Source organism: Brassica napus, chromosome C1, assembly GCF_020379485.1.
Source record: "Brassica napus cultivar Da-Ae chromosome C1, Da-Ae, whole genome shotgun sequence".
Lineage (NCBI taxonomy): Eukaryota > Viridiplantae > Streptophyta > Magnoliopsida > Brassicales > Brassicaceae > Brassica > Brassica napus.
This window is the reverse complement of record NC_063444.1, coordinates 38,960,414-38,982,362: the sequence shown is the minus strand read 5'-3', so window position 1 is coordinate 38,982,362 and position 21,949 is coordinate 38,960,414. Positions and strand designations below refer to the sequence as shown.

General features: G+C 39.7%; 1 pseudogene; it reads left to right on the top strand.

The window, feature by feature from the left end:
* The first annotated feature begins 4,975 nt into the window (after positions 1-4,975).
* LOC106442717 lies at positions 4,976-7,067 on the top strand (annotated as a pseudogene).
* The last annotated feature ends 14,882 nt before the right edge of the window (positions 7,068-21,949 follow it).

Sequence of the window (21,949 nt, the reverse complement as noted above, 5' to 3'; positions counted from 1 at the left end):
GCTGCCTACGTACCCCTTTCGAGGATCAAGCCGAACGTAGTTCAAGAGTGAACCAAGAGATCGAACTGCTTGTGCGCATTCGTCCGGTAATCGGGTGCCAGTCATGGAAACAGAGCATGTCGAGAATAATGCCTCAGAGTTTCTAAGTGCCCAGAGTTCTGCCTCAGAGTTTCTCAGTCTAAAAAGTTCTCCCCCGTGCCTCTCGCCTAGGACTCCTTATATACTCGCTCCTAGGTCGGTTTACGCTTTTTCCTCTTCTGCCCTTAAGCCGTCATAACTTAAAAATGGAGATATTCCATTTTTTCTGATCTTTCTAATTATCTTTGAATACTTCGTATTTATCCGTGGAAACTTGACATTTATCTTTCCTTGCGAACCGAGCATACGGTGGCTTTTGGTTAAGAAATCGTAAGTGGGTTTCGAGTCACGTCTTAGGTCTCTTTGGGCTGTTGTTTGACTTGAAACGTTTATTACGGCTTCTTTCGATAAAAATGAACTTTCCGCGGTTTTTATCGTAAAGTTCGATTGATGACTTCAAATGACGAGAAACATGAAATGGGTTGGCTACCGTCTTCGGGAGATAGCATTAAAGAGTAGACGAGAATGCATGGATTCGTGTCGTATTGATTTTTAAGAAAGCACGGTCTCTACGTAGCGATCGAGTCGTGTGCGTGCTCGGTCGCTACGTAGCGATCGAGCTTGGGGGAGAGCTCGGTCGCTACGTAGCGACCGAGCCGTGACGTGCTCGGTCACTAAGAGAGCTCGGTCGCTACGTAGCGACCGAGCCGTGTACGTGCTCGGTCGCTATGTAGCGACCGAGCTTCGGTGAGAGCTCGGTCGCTACGTAGCGACCGAGCTTCGGGGAGAGCTCAGTCGCTACGTAGCGACCGAGCTTCGGTGAGAGCTCGGTCACTACGTAGCGACCGAGCTTCGGGGAGAGCTCGGTCGCTACGTAGCGACCTAGCCATGTATGTGCTCGGTCGCTACGTAGCGACCGAGCCGTGTACGTGCTCAGTCGCTACGTAGCGACCGAGCTTCGGGGAGAGCTCAATCGCTACGTAGCGACCGAGCCGTGTACGTGCTCGGTCGCAACGTAGCGACCGAGCTTCGGTGAGAGCTCGGTCGCTGGGTAGCAACCGAGCCGTGTACGTGCTCGGTCGCTACATAGCGACCGAGCTTTGGTGAGAGCTCGGTCGCTACGTAGCGACCGAGCTTCGGGGAGAGCTCAGTTGCTACGTAGGGACAGAGCTTCAGTGAGAGCTCGGTCGCTACGTAGAGACTGAACCGTGTACGTGCTTGGTCGCTACGTAGTGACCGAGCTTTGGTGAGAGCTCGGTCGCTACGTAGCGACCAGCTTTTACGCTGGTTGCTACGCGGCAACCTTGTTCGCGTCTTTCTCCGATTTTTCGTGAATGTGTTTTCTCTGCAGGATTCTTCGTAAAAATAAATCTTTTTCTAAGATTTATATTTCGTAAAAACGTTCATGCCGATTTTTACGGACTTTCACCCATTGATTCCGTCGTGACCGATTTTGACCCCAACAGTTAGCCCCCCAGCTCGTTAGAACCATGAGCTTCTAGCGTGAGGTTTTAGCGAGTGGCTTGGCAAGTTAGGTGAGTTAGGCGGAATTAATGATCGAAAAGGTCCGTGGTAAGTGGTCTTCTTGCTCTTCTAAAAGTAGAACGCGATAAGATTGGGGCTGCGCCTTATGACGGCTGCCTACGTACCCTTGTTGAAGGGATCAAGCCTTTCGTAGTTCGTCTTGGAGTTAAGGTTCGTATGACTAGTTTTCCAGCGAGACCTTTATGGTCTGGTTTTTATGTAGAGGTTATCAGGCGTGTTGCTGCCGATGGCATTTTATATGGGTGTAGAAGGAAGACTACGAGTTGTCATCTCGTAATCCAACTCTGTGTGAACTACTATATCCGTGATCTGTTTGAGATTTTTCCGCAGTGTGTAAACTTGTGGGATTTCTGAAGACGCTCGAATATTGGCAAAGAGACAAATTTTGGGATCTCGTATCAAGGTTTTTGATACTATGCCTAGAGATGTTAGAGACCAGTGCGCTGGGTTTAGGGCAAGACCTAGGTTTACTCCTGGTTTTAGAGGGTGCGATGACTAATTCGACTCGTCGAAGAATGAATCTTCCGGCATCTGCGACGTCTCGCGATGCTGAAGATTTGTTATTCTTTCGTATGCCGCGTTTCGTGCTTGAAATGTTCGCGGGCTTGAAGATGTTTCGCGATGTTGCAAGGGATTAGTCTTAGCCCTGCGTTTGGGAAACATTCTGGTTTGACTACGGATGTTTGCAGCCAGAATTTTTGTTCCTGTTTGGATTTGATTTGCGATCGAGGAGTTAGGACCAAGAGATCGCGTAAATTTGTCCCCGGAAAGAGGCATCCTCCTATACCGTGCTTTGTGTGGTGTTGGCCTTCCGAGATTTTTTTCGTGTCTATTTGAGGATGTTCCGTATAGCTATAGGAGCTCTGTTACGAGTTTTCCTTACATGCCGCATTTTATGAGTAAAACACAGCGGGCTTAAAGTGAATCGTAGTATATGGAACTTGGTCGATTTTTGACAAGTGGAACATTTCCGTTAACTGTTTGGTTGTTAGGACTGAGTTTTGTTATGACGAATTTACCGTATGATTCCCGTTTTTGGGTGGTAAGATAATTGTTTGTGTAATCGTTTCTTGGCTTTTCAAGACAAATTCCGGATTACCGTTTAGCCGTCAAGTTATTGGAGCCGTGGTTGCTCAATTGTTTTGGCTTTGCATGAAGGCTGTGCTCAGCTTTATAGCCAAGGACGTTGTTGCCAAAGGATTAGACCATGACACTTTCGTGCTGTCAATAAGGTCAAGTCGGTTAGAATCGTCCTTAAAGGGGATGCTGTAACCTAGTTCGGCTTCGAAGGAAAGGCGTAATTGGGCGAGTGACGAATGGCGTTTATCGAGATTGATAGGCCGAGTATGCCGATGGTGGTAGAAAACGTTTTTCCACTTTAGGGTTAATTTATACGATGAAAGTTTCGTATAATGTTTCCTTTATTCGTATGGAAGTTGTTTCCTTTGTTTCCGAGGGAGATAAAGCCTAAGAAGCTCGATACAGAGCCCGTGCGGAGTCAGTTGCGGGGTAATTTCCTCCTCGGACGTGACCAAGCGGAATGAGAGCGGATGCCAGTGAGTCGCGGGGCTAAAGAATGGGACCTTTCAGATCGTGGTGCGAGGAAGTAAAGTTTATATTGGTCGTCCAATGTCGGATCATACAGCTTGGTTTTTTGCTATAAGGAAAGTACTTTTTCGTAAAACCTGTTACGTTTACTTTCGAAAGTTACTTCATATGACATGATCTGATTATACGAATGATTTTTTGCGTAAGTAACGGGCGACTGGTTTTTACAAATTTATTAAATTGACGCGACATATGGGGATGTCAAAATAACGATGTTTCCGCAGATTTTTGAAAAACGTTTTCGCTTTTGTTTTATTCTTCGGTGAAAATTTCTCTGAGTCACTCATGGAGTTTTACCAAAGGTTATTTCACCGAGATCTAGTCGCAAAACGTTTTTGCAGGTTTCTTGAATGAATCAGTTAAACAGCGATAGACTTAGTCGACGAGCGGAGAGGACGTGTTCTCTTTGTCGTATTTTCTGTTACTTTTGTTCTTGATTTTGCTTTGTCGCAAATGTTTTTGATGTTTTTCCGTGTATCTCTACGAGAGTTTGCTTTGTCGAAAGCGTTTTCTTGTCGAAAGCGTTTTTTTTGTCGAAAGTGTTTTCTTGATCTTGACGAGACATCGCATTGTTTGAATATGTTTTTGAAGTATGGGAGTATACGAGTATAGTATACCCACCTACTCCGTCCTTCTTTTCTCGAGGAATAGAATGATCGACAGTCCGAGTCGGCTTGAAGACGACGCTTGGATTGTGATTTGGTTGTTTCCAGGTTGAAGACTTGGAATATGTCGGTTCCGAGAGAATTGCCAGAAACGAATCGGTTTTAAGACGACGTTCATGTCTCTAGTTTTTTCTCTCCTTAGGAAGCGAGCTTGATATGCGTGGCGATCGTTTCTCGATTTTCGGAGAGTTTAGATCGGTTTGCAAGATCTGGACGAACAGTTATGGGACAATATATCGAGACAGGAAAAATCACCTAAGACTTAGTTCGCTAGACTATCCCCCTAGGTTTTACGTTCCCTAAAGTTCTATGGCAGTCTCAAAGGCATTTTTATTTCTTAGTAATTTCCTATGAAAACTCCAAGTCTGATTTCAAAAATTTCAAGTCGCAAATACCTTAGTTCTCTCAAAGATGCAGTTTTGTCTCTTCTCAGTTTTGCTTGCTCATTTCCCCTTCCTCTTCTTGTGTATGTTCGCTTTTTTCGATATTGGTGTTTATCCTTTGAGACTTGACATTTATCTTCCGAACTTGACTGATACGAAGTCAATAAAAAGGTTCAACGTAGTCGTATAGTTGAGGCGGTTAAGGTGTTAAGTTAACCGTTGCCGTATTATACGATTAATTTGAATCCACGCGAGAAAACTAGTCTTTGCGGGTTTTTTTTTTTTTTTTTTCTTTTTTGTATATATCGTAAAGTTTCAATGGTAACTCTAATTGAGACGAAGCAAGAGACGTTTCGATCGAGATTTGAAGGAGAACACAAAGATGGAGGTAAGGGCGAGTAGGAGCAAGCGAAGGAGTTTAGACAAGTCTTACTTGTTTTCGCCGTAAAATCTCAATGGAAACTCCGATTCAGACGAAACGAAAAGCGTTTCGATCGGGATTCAAAAGAGAACACAAAGGAGGAGCTTTTTTTAGGCCTGTCAGGTCGCTATGTAGTGAGCTGGAGGCCTGACAGGTCGCTACGTAGCTGAGTGGAAGCAAGCCAAGAAGAGTCCTACTTGTTTTTGTCGTAATATCTCAACGGAAACTCCGATTGAGACGAAACGAAAAGCTATAAATTATAACACGTGATCTTATGTACTTATACTTATGTCTTCTTCCCATGTATTGTCGTATTAGGTTTAGTAAAGATTTTATTTTTCAGCTCACCTAAACACCAGCAATCGTTACCAATCACTGAGTGCAGTCGTGATCAGTTACATGTTCCAGGGGTAGCAACAAGGAGAACTTTTCAGTGTGCGAGCGGAACGGAGAAGGTTCACAAGACTGTTTACCTGCGCATCTAGTAGAGCAACTGAATGCGCAAGAAAGTGTTGACATTTTGCATCATTCACCTGGTATTCTTCATGAGGAAAAACTATCTGGAAATAGAGATGGCCAGGCTCGTAGCTCTAGTGATAGTGACAGTGAGAGTGATAATAGCGACAGTGGAAATGACAGCGAGAGCAGCAGCGATAGTGAGGCTTCTTCTAACAAGGAAAGTTCTGATGAGGAGGTAGATATCATGAGCGATGGTGATAAAGAGCCTCAACAATCAATACAGTCAGCTGAACGGTTTGCTATTGATCTCCCAGGCCATGGTTCTGATGTAGCTGCCGTCGAGGGTAATGATTCTGATGCTGCTGACTTCGAGGGTCATGATTCTGATCCAGTTGACATCGATGGTCACAGTTCAAATGAGGATCACTGTTCTGAAGCTGACAGGAAAAAGTTCTCGGATGATAACTGGAAAATGGAAGCAAGAACTGGTATCACTCCCACTACAAATGAAGAAGTTGGCATTTCAGGGCAGGAACAATTACCTTCTAGCGACGACAATCTACGAGAGCGCCAAAATTTTATTGGACAGCTGTTTGATTACACAGATAATACAACGAATGATAGCTTAACCAATGACCAGCGTGACATCTCTGAGAGGCTAGGCAAAGATCATGACCAAATAGCCCCTGCTTTAGACAACTACAGTCAGCAATCAGCACGAGTGAAAAACATGAAATCCCAGCAATTACCTGCCGTGGGTAGAGATTCACAGCCTTCAGAGCGCAAGTGTGATGCAGAATATCTCAAAGCTTTTGCCACTCAGATGATAGATCCACTTAAAGGACTTCAGCAGTCGTCGATCCAAAAGTTGAATGGACCTGGTCAGATGAAGCCTGTTGATAGTTCAGGTAGACCAAACATACGCTCTGATAATTTTCGTGAATCTAACGAAGGGGGCCATTTTCCGCATGAAACGATTTTTAGTCGGTCAGGAAAGGCTTTCAGGGACAATCATAGGGATGATGTTCATTCGAAAAACAAGTTTCCAATGAATAAAAAGGATAATGAGTCAGCCTTTCACCCTTCTTTACCTTCTAACACATCCAACAGAAAACTTGGTGATCCCAAGAATGTTTCAGGCTTGAGCATAGGTTCTTCTCCATTGGATAGTCAGAGAGCATATTCAGCGAAATTACCTAAGGGAAATGGACTGGTGCTCCAAAAACAAGATTCGGACTTGGAGTTGGGCGAACTCCCTGAGCCATTGAGCGTAGATACATCATTGAAGCAATTCGATGAGAAAAATTCTTTTAGGCAGTCAAATTCAAAACCAAGCTGATACGTGTGACGATCTTTGTTGGATCAAAACAGAGATTAAGCAAAGGAAATAATGAGATTACGATAATATTATCTCAGAACTGTGTTACAAGTACTCAAGAACCTTGAGAGAATTATTAATGGAGTCTCTCACCTCCCCCTGATACTTGATTGATCTAAACACTAGATAACCCTAACTCTCTCCTCTCTCCCTGCTTAAATAGTAAAGGTCCTGCTTGTCACACACTCTGCGTGAAGCCTTCCTCCGCACGTGCCTCCTCACGTGGTGTGTTTATTATGCGTAAAGGAATATTCACATGGATAAGATATCTCCCGTGTACAGCTGTAACAGTACACGTAACACAAGCACTTCAGAAAACTTGGGTATTGACTCGGACAAACGAAGGGGTAAAACATAGGGATGTTAATATGGGCTCAACCTAACAGGGTTAGCCCTAACCCGGTAAACCCATTTGTAATCTTAATCCTCATTTTTTAAACAGGTTTTAAACAGGGTTGGTCCTAATAGGACCAGAGTTTAAATTCTAACCCTTTTATTTTGATTCACACAACTATTATACAATATTTAATAATGTTTTCACCAAAAAAACTTAAAGTCGAGTTTTCTCGCCAAAAACTAAACAACGAAATTTTCCGTCGAAACCGTAAAATCGAGTTTTCAACTAAAACAACAAAATCGAGTTTTTCCTCCAAAAATGCAAAATCGAGTTTTTCGTCAAAACTTCAAAATCGAATTTTCCCGCCAAAAAATCAAAATCGAGTTTTTCGCCAAAACCTCAAAATCGAATTTTCCCGTGAAAACGTAAAATTATGTTTTTCTGGAAAACCCGTAAAACTCAATTTCACGGTTTTGGCGGGAAAACTCGATTTGCCGGTTTTAGAGGGAAAACTCGATTTTGCGGTTTCGGCGGGAAAACCCGATTTGCCGGTTTCGGCGGAAAACTCGATTTTGCTGTTTCGGCGGGAAAACGCGATTTTGTAGTTTTGGCGGGAAAACTCGATTTGCCGGTTTCGGCGGGAAAACTCGTTGTGCGGTTTTGGCGGGAAAACTCGATTTTGCGGTTTTGGCGGAAAAACTCGATTTTGCGGTTTTGAGGGGAAAAACTAGATTTTGCGGTTTCGGCGGAAAACCCGATTTGCCGGTTTCGGCGGAAAACTTGATTTTGCTGTTTCGGCGGGAAAATGCGATTTTACAGTTTTGGCGGGAAAACTCGATTTGCCGGTTTTGACAGGAAAACTCGATTTTTGCGGTTTTTGCGGGAAAACTCGATTTTGCGGTTTTGGTGGGAAAACTTGATTTTGTGGTTTTGGTGGCAAAACTCAAATTGGGTTTTGGCGGAAAAACACAATTTTTGTTTTTTGACAGAAAAACTTTATCCTTAGTTGTGGAGCAAAAACTCGATTTTGCGATTTTGGTAGGAAAACTTTTGATTTTAATGCTCAACAAATTGGATGAAAGAATCATATCATATCTTAATTTTTCTAGTTTTATCTTTAAAATTTAAGAACAAAAATAAATGAAATATTTTTTTCAATTAAATGAGCTAACCCTGGTACCAGCCCTAACCCTAACCCTTGATTATAATAGGGTTAAAATAGGACTGAATTAAAATAGGGTTGGACTTATAATAAACAAAAGAGAGTTGAGCCTTAACTCTGTAGTTAACATCCCTAGTAAAACATCTGTCTCAACAAAGCCAGCTCTTACACATGCCAGCAGCAATGGTATACAAGATTTGCCCCAACACGTTGTTGAAGATTCAGAAAGATCTCAAAAGTGGGCTTTGCAGTCACATGGGCACAACCTTACATGTATAGACACTAAAAACGGTTCACAGAATAAAAAGTTAGAGGATGCAGCTTATAAAGCAAGACAAAAAGAGAATGGAGCAAGAGTAGGAAGCAGTGTGGAAGGTTATGGAGAGACGAAGAAAAAAAACACTTGGCTCCAAACGAGCCTCCACATCCCGCTCATCAAAGGAGGGTAAAAAACATACGTCTGGAAAAATTTCAAATTCTATCAATGGACACAAAGATGCAACTCCAATACCAGGTGACAGTGTTGTCCGGGAGAAGCGAATGACATCATTTAATGAAGAAGACTCTTCTTATTTGACATACGAGAAATCCTCTCACGACCTTAAGAGACCTATTAGTGATCATTTGCAGTGAGTAAACTGAAACTTTAATGCCTGGAAAACTGATTGCTTAGTATCTACCCTTCAATTAGACTGACAATGGTTTTCTATTTCAGGTATAAAGCCTATATGCCGGAATATTTGGATAAATATGATAGTTACTGCTCCATTCACAAGATATTAGATATCTACAGGTAGCTTTATGAACTCTTTTCTCGTAAATCTCAGATTACTCGTGTTGTCCTAGTTTATCAGCTTTCTTGAAATGTATATATTTCCATTTATTCGCAGAAATGATTTTCAAAAGTTGGGCAAAGACCTTACGGTTGCAAAAGGTAGGGACATGGAGAAGTGTAACAAAATTGTGGAGCACTTGAAGGAATCTTATTGCAAATATGTGGAGGTAAACTTCTATCTCTATTCTGTAACCACTTATACATATTGATCTCGCATGGTCACTCTTTTAGTATGTCCGTGGAAGATAGAACTCAACTTATTCACTGAAGTATTCTAGGCATCAGATGAATTCCCATCTTAGTTATCTAAATTGAGATCTGAAGTGAAATTTGGAGACATGCTTATCATTTGAAGAGGATGATGAATTATAAAATTGCTTGCTTGCGTGTACGATTCGGATAATAATGAAAGACATGAAGATCTGAAATTTATCGCAGTATGCAATGTGTTTAAGTGAAGGAATAATAGCTCCACTTGGCCCCTCGATTGAATTTCATAGAAATAAGAGAGTGAGTAGAAGTGACAATCTATTATTTGGAAGGAATCTCCCCAGCTTATGTGCATTTTATCCAATTATGCCAGTTATCATTAGAATTGCACATTATACTTGATGATGACTTTCTTATATATATGTTAATCTGCAGAGGCAAAAACGTTTGAAGAAGGTATTTCTGTTCTCCATGAAGAATTGAAGGTGAGTTACAACAAAGATCCCCCTAAAACAATAGTTTATGCGTTCAACTTCCTCTGCATTTTTTGCTTTGGCTGTTTTTTAATAACAATGCATGTTGATTACCTCTTGCAGCAACTGAAACAAAGAATGAAAAACTATGCATCATCTGACGGAAAAGATTGATGCAAACTCTTTAGTAAAGATGGACCTCATGCTCAGAGGTGAAAAGAGGAAATGATTATAGATATTTGCTCCATTTTAGGCAAATCATCTTCTTGTTAAAGGACTAGCTTTTTTTTTTCTTGGTTTTCTTTCATGTGAAATTAGAAATGATTCATAGGCCCAATTTTGTGTGAGTTGTAACCTAGGGGAGACCTCTCGTAGATTTTGAACCTGTCGATTACAGATATATATATGTAATATGTACATTGTTTCATGATCAATGTAGATTCATCTTCTCAAACTGGGTACGCCTCTTTTACTTTATTTTTTTCTTTAAATACCAACTTTGGAATATTTATTCAGAATTCTCACTACAAGAAAACAGGGGGATTCTGATGGCCGAAATCGTCAGAAATTCGTCGGAATAGACCGATTCCGACGAATTTTCGACGAACCTGTCCGTCGGTATCGTTTTGTCGGAAAAAAAAAATTTGTCAGAATTTCGTCAGAACTTCCGACGACTTTCTGACGAATACCGAGAAACGTCATTCTGACGAACTTCCGATGATATTACGATGCGGACACACGAGACCAGAGTTCATCGGAAAGACTATGTACCGACGGAGAACGTTCCTCAGACAATTCCGACGTAGTGGATTCCTCGGTGTATTCCGACGAACTTTGGGCGTCGGAATATACCAACGGACATTGGTCGTCGAAATATACTGACGGATATTTGTTCGTCGGTATATTCTGACGGAAATTGGTTCGTCGGTAAATTCCGACGGATATTTGTCCGTCGGTATATTCCGACGCCCAAAGTTCGGCGGAATATACCAATTTTAAAAACGAATTAATTTTGAATTTTTATATATATTTTTATATTAATAAATTAAAAAAATCAGAAATTTAAAACTAATAATATTATATAATTTAAATTCATACAAACTGAAATAGAAAAAAAAACATTCAGAAAGTTTTAAAAAGACGAAAAAAACTAAGATGAACTCGAAGACATCAAACGATCTAGCTTCTGCATTATCTCGGTGTTGAACTTCTTCTGGGATGCCAACTCAGCAAGGATAGTGGCATTCTCCGAACAGATAGTGGCATTCTCCGAAAGGATAGTGGTGTTCTGCTCCTCCAATGCCCCAATTCGTTCATCTTTGTCATGTAGCTCCTCGAGAATCATGGGATCGGCATACGGAGCTTGCAAAGAAGATGCCGGATACGAAAAAGCACGGCGGGCCAACCCAACTAAACGGCCTCCTTTCCTTTTAGGAACCGCCTACAAAAATATTTAAAGTTAGTAAATAAGGACAAGTTAGTAATCGACATTATAAAAAAAATATATTAATAAAAAAAATTACCTTTTCAACCATCTCATTTATTTGCAATAGAGACAAGTTGGTTGAAGCTCCCGTAGAGTCGCCGTCATCAGAGAGAGGCTGAGATTGAGATACTATTTCAGCTTCCACCAAATCAACGACACCTTTGATCACGGGGTCCTGAATTTGACCCGTCGTCTTGTTAGTGTGAGCCACCTTAATGAGTTGGAGACGATCAACGGGATTACCGTCATTTGGTTCGATCTAAAAAAACCGCCATTATTAGCCAAGGAATATATAAAATATTTATTTAAAAAATATAAAGAAAAATAATAATAAAAAACTTACAAGTTCATCCTCCTTAGTAGACATAGAGCAAGCGCCGAGGTTGTGCACATACATACCTTTCCCGCCACAATCGCTCTTCCGGTTCTTGGAGTTCCTAGAAGACGTCTCTGCATTTTCTTCCTTCTCCCAATGAGCTATCAACTTCTCCCACACCGTCCCGTTGATGAACCGTGGCCTCTTGTTCTTCTGCCAAACTGTCTTCCACGCGTTTATCTGCTTTGTATAAGAGTCCATGGCCTTTTCGTTGAATTTCATACGGACTGTTTCCGTAAGATCGGAGTGCCAGTTGAACTCTTGCTACAAAACAAACACAATTTAATAAGTAAATATATTTAAAAAAATGTAAAAACTTTAAAAAAATGAAGAGTTACTATACCGCAAACTGACGAAACCACAACTCTCGTTCGTCGGAAGGGATCACACTCCACTTTGGATATCCAAAACGGAGCATGGAGTACATCATCTGGTTGATGCTCCGGCTAATGCCATTTTTCGACTTGGTGAACCTTTAAAAAAATACAAGTTAGCAAGTTAATTAAAGGAAAAAAACATAACGGTACAAATAAAAAAAATACTAACCAAGTGCTATGGCCTCGTCGTGGGTTGGGTTGGAGAACCGGGAGATGCTCTCGACCTGGTTGTTGAACCAATAGATGAACCGGCATGACCCCCGGATCCTGTTGAGCAGCAGCGTGAGGGGAAGCGGGAGCTGGAGCGGGAATATATGCGGGAACCGAGTCATGAGACGATCCCGATGCACGGGAACTGCTCACCGAACTACGTCGAAGACGGGCTGCGGGGCGGGGTTCATCCTCGGCCCTAAAAAAAAAATTAATACATCAAACATATTTTCAAATCATTTCTATTTTTAATGTTTTCATTTATATATTTACAAAAGGTTTTATAAACGTTTTAAAAAAAACTATTAAACCTTTTATTATACATAGTTTATTACTAGAAACTTATAAAAAATAATAAAAAAATTTAAAATTTTTTATTATACATGATTTATATATATATATATATATGTATACACAATTATAAAAAATTTATAAATGAAGAAAAATGCTGTTAAATATTTATAAATTTTTTTAAAAAACGTTTTATTATACATAGTTTATTAGTGGAAACTTATAAAAAATTATAAAAAAATTTAAATTTTTTATTATACATGATTTATATATATATATATATATATATATATATATACAAAACTATAAAAAAATTTTAAATATAGAAAAATGTTGTTAAATATTTTTAAAAAATTTTAAAAACATTTTATTATATATATTTCATTACAGGAAACTTGAAAAACTTTTTTAAAAATCAAAAAAACGTTTTAAAAAATCAAAAAACGTTTTTAAAAATCAAAAAACATTTTTAAAAATAAAAAAATGTTCCAAAAAAAAACTAAAACAACAATCCAAACAACAATCCTAACTTATATATCCTAAACTATCAATCAAACAACCTAAAATCCGAGATTTAACTTCCAAAACCCTAAACAATTGAGATTAAAGAAGGTTTGGGATGATTCTTACATGATTTAGGGTTTGGGAGAGGAATCGCCGGTGTAGAGGGAGGAATCGCCGGTGTAGAGAGAGGAATTTAGAGAGAGAGAGAGGCGGAAATAACGAAGAAGGAAGAAGGAGGGTTATTATATCTGAAGATTCCGACGGACACGGGTTCGTCAGTATTCCGTCGGTATAATTAAAATATACCAAATGCCGATTCGCGAAAATTTTCAAGCGGTTTGGATCTCCCGGGCAAATTGAATTTCCGACGGAATGTGCCCGTCAGTATATTCCGACGGAATGTGTCCATTAGTATGTTCTGACGGAATTCCGACGACTTAGTGTTTAGGGTGTTGATTTCAAGTTTCTAAATGCAAAATCCAAATCTTTGATAATATATATATAGTATTTGCATAAAGATTTAACAATAAAAATGTTTTATAACACGATTTTACACAACAACATTTTTTGTAGTGTAAGCTTATATGAATATGATTGTATAAGTATATAATGTTAAGATGAGATGTTATGAAAACAATGATATGCATACATAAATATTTTAATGAGTTGTTATATTTGAACGGTTGCGATCTAATACTATACTAAACACTTATTATGTGTTATTTTCATAGTTTTGGCATCTAAATTTATAGATTTTTATGATTAAAGTTTTTTAGAAACACATGTCGTCGGTAATTCGTCGGAATATACCGACGACATTCCGACGAACTTGTCCAGTTCGTCGGAATGTCGTCGGTATATTCCGACGAATTACCGACGACCTTTCCAAATTTTAATAAAACCCAACGTCGTCGCTATGTCGTCGGTATATTGCGAGGGATTTCCGACGGACCAATAAAAAAAAAAAAAAAACAGAATCTTCTGAATCTTCATCAAACTCCCCAACCTCGGCTTCTGGCTCCGAATGTACGACATCATCATGTCCAAACACAGTCAAATTCTCAACGAGTTGAACATTTTCCAAATCTTCAACTGCCTGGGCATTGCTGGTAGACTCTGGTTGCAATGGTTCATCATCATCAGAAGTTCCATCCACTCGTCCTCTTGGGTTGATTTGCGCTACAGTAACCCATGGATCGTCTCTGTACGTCACCCGAGGGTAACTGATGTAGCACACCTATACATATCAATTATACAAGTATTAGTAAAATATATAACATTAATTAATTATATTGGTAAAAAATTATGAATAGATTGACATACCTGATCAGCTTGCGAACCAAGAATGAAGGGATCATAATATTGAAGTTTCCGCCGCGAATGAACTGATGTAACACCAAACGCATCAATCTTCACTCCTCTATCTGGGGTGGTGTCATACCAATCACAATAGAATACTACACAACGCAATCCAACCATTCCAGGAAATTGGATTTCCAATATTTCTTTTATGTTGCCGTAGTAGACATCGTCACCGGAAGAAGATGAAACACCAGCATCATATGTTGTCTTAGAATGACCTTTCCTTGTGAATGCATATCCTCGCGTACAAAATTTAGGATATGATTTGACCACATAGTTTGGTTCCTGCACAAATTCGCGTATCCAATCATCGAACACAAGACCTCTGGCCAAACCATCATTCACCTATAAATTAAAAACATATATGATTGAAAAGTTAATTAGTTTATATTAAATTTAAACTAATCATTTGCATAGGGTAATATGATATATGACTCACATAACTACGAAGCCACGCAGCAAATCCGTTATCTCTAAGTTGTCGAAGCTCATCTTCTGTTGCATGCCTGTGAGTCATACGCAACTCCGCCATATATACACTATATACAAAAATATTATCAATATGAAATAAATTTATTGAATATTAATCTAACAATAAATGAATAAATATTTTTACCTCTCATATTGTAGAACATCTTCACAGTTGGTGAGCAAATATGTTTGCAAATGAGCGTGCTCAGTGTCCGTAAGTCTCCGCTTCGTGAATTTTCCACTAAGTCGTCCTATTTCCTTGAACATGCTTGGGACAGTAACATGATATGTTGCTCTCTCCCCTCTATCATCATGCCGAGCAGGTCTTCGGTGTTTTGTATGCACTTCTGGTGGAAAATAATTTTCAGCAAAGATTGCAGTTTCTTCATTGATCACCTGTGCCACTATAGATCCTTCCACCCTGCTTTGATTTTTGACCATCTTCTTCAGATGATGCATATACCGCTCAAAAATATACATCCATCTGTACTGCACAGGACCACCAAGTTCCAATTCTCTTGCGAGATGAATAGCAAGATGTTCCATTACATCAAAGAATGATGGAGGAAATATCTTCTCAAGGTTGCACATGCTGACTGGTGCGTTTGTCTTCAAATTATTAATACCCTCTTCAGTCACTACTCTGCTGCATAAGTCGCGGAAGAAAACACTAATCCCTACATAGATAAAAGACATAATTTTCGTAAGTATTAAGTTTTTATAAGCATAATTGTTAAATATAAAAATAAATTAAATTGTAAAAATATAATATACCTGCAATTGCTTCATGAACATTACGTGGCAATAATGCTGAAAAAGCAAACGGAAGGAGGCGCTGCATAATTACATGACAATCATGACTCTTCAAGCCAGTAAACTTTCCTTCGCTTCTATCAACGCAGTTCCCCAAATTTGATGCATATCCGTCAGGAAATTTCACTTTATCTGTAATCCAATCAAAGAACTCTTCTTTTCTAGCACCATCCAGCCGATAAATGGGAAAAGGGGCCGTACCGTTCTCATCAACGTGAAGTTCAGAACGATCACAAATATCGACTAAATCCAACCTTGACTTCAAATTATCCTTCGTTTTACCTTGGATGTTAAGGACTGTGTTCATCAGATTATCGAAGAAGTTCTTCTCAATATGCATGACATCTAAATTATGCCGCAATAGATGACTCTCCCAATATGGCAGATCCCAGAAAATACTCTTTTTGTGCCAGTTATGTAGCTCTCCAACCGCATTGACTCGAATGTTTTCATGTCCACCTACATCTGGCGTCCTTTCTGCATCAAAATACCTAAACTGCTTCAACAAATCTTTCCCACTAACTTCCTCAGGTGGACCATCAAACACCTGCTTGTTCTTCGTAAACGAAGTCTTACTCCTGCGGTATGGATGATCAGGTGGTAGAAATCGTCTGTGACAGTCAAACCAACACGTTTTCCTTCCGTTCTTTAGTTGGAAAGCATCTGTGTCATCTTGACAATATGGACATGATAGCCTCCCATGTGTTGTCCATCCAGATAACATACCATATGCTGGAAAGTCACTTATTGTCCACATAAGTACTGCCCGCATCTGAAAGTTTTCTTTGCACGAAACATCGTATGTCTCAAAACCATGCGCCCATAGTTGTTGCAACTCATATATAAGTGGTTGAAGAAACACATCTAGTGATCTTTTAGGATTATCTGGCCCGGGGACGAGAATTGAGAGAAACAAAAACTCTCGTCGCATGCACAAGCTCGGCCGTAAGTTGTACGGTGTCACAATAACTGGCCATAGAGAATACTGTCTTCCATGCTTTCCAAATGGGCTGAAACCATCAGTAGATAATCCAAGATAAACATTTCTTCTCTCTTCCGCAAATTCTGGATATGTTGACTGGAAATGTTTCCAAGCCTTCGCATCTGAAGGATGTCTAATCTCACCATTTGTGGAATGCTCTGCATGCCATCTCATTGCTTTTGCTGTGCGCTCACACTGATACAACCTCTTCAATCTTTCCGTCAAAGGCAAATACCACATTCTTTTGAATGGGATCGGAACTCTTCCGCTCGTCTCCTGATAACGAGGTTTCCCACAAAATTTGCGTGTCTCATCCGCTCTCCAGTAGATAATGCAGTTGTCAATACATACATCTATCACTTCATACGGTAGTTGAAGACCGGCAATAAGTTTCTGAACCTCGTAGTATGAACCCGGTGCAAGGTTATCCTCAGGTAGAATACCTTTGACAAAATCAGTAATCGCATCCATACATTCTTCAGCCAAATTATAGTCTGTCTTAATACTCATTAATCTAGTTGCAGATGATAAGACTGAATGACCATCTCTACAATTTTGATACAAAGGTTGTTTTCCTGCATCCAACATGTCAAAAAATCTCCTAGATTCGGGATTTGGTTCTTCCCCTCTATAATGATCATGTACCATCTGCTCAGTACCTACACCATAATCTATATCTGTTCTAGATTCTTCTAACCTAATATAAGGCTGAAGTTCACTAACAGGCTGAGGTTCGCTAGTACTACCATATTCATAACCAATTTTCCCATGAAGGTACCAAACTTTATAATTACGTGAAAACCCTTTCATATACAAATGAGTCCAAACATCAAATTCTTTTATAACCCTATTATTATTGCAAGAAGAGCAGGGACATCTTAACATACCACTTTTTGCATCCGGTTGCTGTTGAACAAGCCTCATGAATTCTCCAATCCCTTGAACGTATTCTTCCGTAAGCAAATTGGTGTTCGGATCCAAATGAGGTTTATCCATCAACGAACGATAATAAACTTCTGAAGACATGATTTTCACGGAATTGTTATGACTAAAGAGAATGAAGAGAGAATGAAGTGTGAATGAGTTGAATGAGGAGGGGTTGTATTTATAGGAAATTGCTTACGGCCCTCCGACGACTTTCCGACGAAATTCCGACGGATGTAAAGCAGTCCGTCGGAATTCCGTCGGTATTGTCCAATCTCAAACGGCTATACAACGGTCATATATATTTGTCGGCAACGGTCACATGGTTCGTCGGAAATTCGTCGGAAAATTCCGACGGAATTCCGATGACTTTACTGTTAATCGGAATGTCGTCGGAAATTCGTCGGAATATACCGACGACTACAACGGTTACATTTTTTATCGGAATGTCGTCGAAAATTCCGTCGGAAATGGCCGACGGAATTCCGACGACTTCAATTTTTTTGATTTCATCGGAAATTGGTCGATAATCCGTCACAAACGTCCGACGACATTGATGTCCGTCGGAACCTCCGTCGGAATTCGGCGTGTTTTCTTGTAGTGTCTTGAAGCGGGGACAAGACAATCGAGAGCTCAATTATCAGCTTTGAAAATTGGAATGAACTTTTAAATTTCCTAACTTGATAACATATTTTCTTAGAAAACTAATTCTAAATAACACAGACACCACACCAAACTAAATAATTTAAAAGAAAAGAAAATCTCATCAAGCATTTCACTGGAAAACATTGAATCTATTAACTGCATTATGCGTATGTTACATAATTGTTTAATAAAAGTTTTTGTTTTGTAATAAAAGGTAGTCTCTAACTGAGACCATCAGTTACAAAGAAAGACCACCATATACCAAATATACCAAATTGTTATAAATCAATTGGTGGATGTCCATAACCGGCCCGGCCCATAACTGGCCCAAACCCTAGAGAGAGACAGTCCAAACCCTAAAGAGAGAGGCGGCGGCCGCGGCATGGAGAGAGAGGGAAATTCGGCTAGAGACTTTCCATTCTTCTAGTTTTCCTATTTCATCTATGTTTATGATTTGTAATCTTTCCATTTATGTATTTCCATTTATCTCTCTTGTAACCCTTATATAAAGGGATCTCTTATTCATTAATAAAACACAGAAATATTCAGACCTAAGACCTTCGTTTTACAACACGTTATCAGCACGATAGCCTCTAACACCTTGAGCCTAAAACCAAACCCCTAAAACCATAAACAAAAAGAATCTACCTCGTAACTTCAAAGAGGTCGTTCTCCCAAACCGTGAGGACCCAGAAAACGATCAAGATATCAAATCGAAGCTCTTGCCAAGACGAATCAGTCAGTGCAAACTGTTTGTCGATTTGACTACCGACGCGCCCTCACGTACCAATACTGTGCGCGCCGATTTGCTTTGGAACCCTAATCCGAACCCGAGGAACCCTAATCTGTTCTTGCAAGCGTTCCAGCTCGTGTTCATCCGATCAGCCCCAGCCCTAAGGCGTTCCTGATACTAGAAGAACTCAGCCTCAGCTCCATCCGTTCTCAGCTTACATCCCGGACAGCTACAGCTCGCGCCTCAGCACGCGTCCGTTCGAGCTCGTTCCAGCTCGCGTTCCAGCTTGTTCCAGCTCGCGTTCCAGCTTGTTCCAGCTCGCATCCCGTCCAGCTCGAGGTTCTCTTGGTGGTCCGGTTCTACAATCTTCAAAACCTAAAGTTAATTTGAATTCTGAAAACATGAATCGAATCTGGTTGTTTTGTAAAGATTGAAACCCTAAAATATAATCTCTAAAAGGATGAAAGCCATAGGATAATAGATCGATACCCTATGAGTAAATCGAAGCTCTATAAGTTCGATCCAAACCCTAAAATCGAGATTTGATCCATTGATCAATTAAAATCAGAACCTTGAAGGTTTTGAATCTCAAAATTAAACTCCCTTGATCTAAGATCAAATCGAATTCCCGAAACCCTAATTTGAAAAATTGATTTTAATTGTTTGGATTTTAAAATTTTTTGTTTGATTGATTGATCACCTAGAACTATGATTAGGATTGTTTAAACTTGAATCTTGAAGTAATTGGCTTGTTTAAATCAAAACCCTAATGATCTAGTTTAGATTGTTTAAAAATCAAAATCTGAAACTATATGATTAGGTTAAACTGTTCTAGACATAATCATACTTGTGGCCGTGTGGCCTTGTTGCATTCATATCTAAACCTAATCACATTGATTGATTGCAATTGCACTTAGAATCTCATGTTAGGATGGTATTAAAATTGAAATTGAAATCAAGTATGATTGTTCTTTGCTTGGCTGGTTAGCTTGCTTGTGTTGAGTACATTGTATAAACTGATAGAATGCATCTATGCTAGGATTGCAATTACACAACAAACTATATGCATTGATCCTGAATTGAATCATTAGCCGTGCGGCTTGTTCTCCTGTTTTGGCCGTGTGGCTTCCTCATGGCTGTGTGGCTTCTTCTTGGCCGTGAGGCATAAACCTTAGCCATAAGGCTTGCTTGCTTGATTGATTCTATTGATTGTGAGTTAAGTCAGCTAGATTGATTGCATATTGAATCTGAAACCCTAAATCTCGAATTTGAATTCCTAAGGGCCTTGAAACCCTAAATCGCATGATATTGATCCAAATTGAGTTTAGGTTTGATTCTTGTTATTTTGACTGATCTAATTGATGTCTTGAAGGCTAAGGTGCTAGATTATTTTGATTCTCATAAAATCTGAAACCTAGCCACATTTTGTATTGCTAAGATGATAAAACCCTAATTGGATCAACATAGATTGTTTGCATCATAGCTTGGCCGTGTGGCCTTTATTGCACCTTACTATCATAGCCGTGTGGCTTGCATACATCATATCACCTTGATCACATATAGAATCCGAAAGCTAAGATCGTATGCATCATATATCTATCTAGCCGTGTGGCCTCTTTGCTTGCATCATGACTGTATGACTGTGTGGCCTTGATTGTATTGCATTAAACCCTCATAGCCGTGTGGCTTACTTACTGATGCATTGATCATTACTTGATTGCTTGCTTGGCCGCATCATACATCACCTAGGCCGTGTGGCCTCATTACACATCACCCCTATAGACGTGTGGCTTGTTTATTAGGAATGCATTAACTCGATTGTTTACTTGGTCACACGATTTATTTTCTTATAAAGATTGAGTGATATATGATTACAGATGTCGAAAATCAGCAATCTAGATTATGCTGCCATAAATCTCTTTGGAGATAATTATTTGCAATGGGCATTAGACACAGAGATTGTCCTGAAATCAAAGGGCCTCGGTGAAAGTATCACCGAGGATAATAATGCAAGTGAAAGTAATAGATACATGGCAATAATGATTACTCGCCAACCCTAAACCAATGAGGCTGCAGAAAAAAAAATTCTAAAGAAAGCAACCACGTCCATCATGATAAACCATACGGCTGTAACCATGATGGATGGAAAGGACGTGGGCATAGCCAAACCACCTTATACGACCATGGACATAGGAATCACTATAATCGTGGTTGTGGACCCTGTTTTGGCCATGGTTAAGGGAGAGGAGGCTGTGGCATTTCTAAGCCACCACACTCGACCAAGTCAGTGTGCCATAAGATATGTAATGGGGAATCATTAGGTTAAAACATCTGATTGTCTAAGAAGAATAATGTTGATTTCGACTTCTGTGTTTGCTTTGCTTTATGTTTGTGATTTTCTTGAATTAAGAACTTATATTATAAGATGAATGAATGATTTTAGTTATGACTAAGAAAACGCCAATATATAAGGCAATGTTGCGGGTATAGTCAGTCAGATAAGGGCCTGCGACCAGTATAGAATTGTCTAAAGGGCTACGGCTAGACTTAGTACATTGGCGCCTAAAGAGGCTAAGTACATTGGTGCCTAAAAAGAGCACGCAGGCTTGAAAGACCTAATGCTCTATATCCTCCCATAGAAGCCCATTGATTTTATAAGATATATGATATAAGAATGGTTTCCATATAGAAACAATGGACAATGGAAACAAAGAGTGGTCGAAACTATACCTGCATTCTCTACTGATCTAGACTATGCAAAGATCAGTATGATAAGAGGCAAGAGCCATGGTAACCAGATTGGTATACCCCACGAAAATGATACACTATATGGCATGACCGGATTAGCCATCCTGGTCTAAACTTGATGAAAAAGATTGATATTAAAAGGGCACACAGAGTTATCCCATAGTATCTCACGTTGTGTAACATGTACACAAGGGAAACTCATTAGGCTATAATGTCCCAAGCATCTGCAGATTATAGTATGATCATGAGGGGGAGTGAGGACAAACCCGTGGTCCATGACCAAACTATAAACACGGATATAACAACTTGATAACAGCTTGGCCGTACAGGCTATTACCTATAAGGTTCAGACTCTAAAGTCTATAAGCTTGGGGACATCACGAGTTTTACATGTATATAAGGTTAATATGCATCAGGCCATATAAGTGAGCATAGATATTCCCATCTCAGATTGAATACGGGTCATGAGCCAG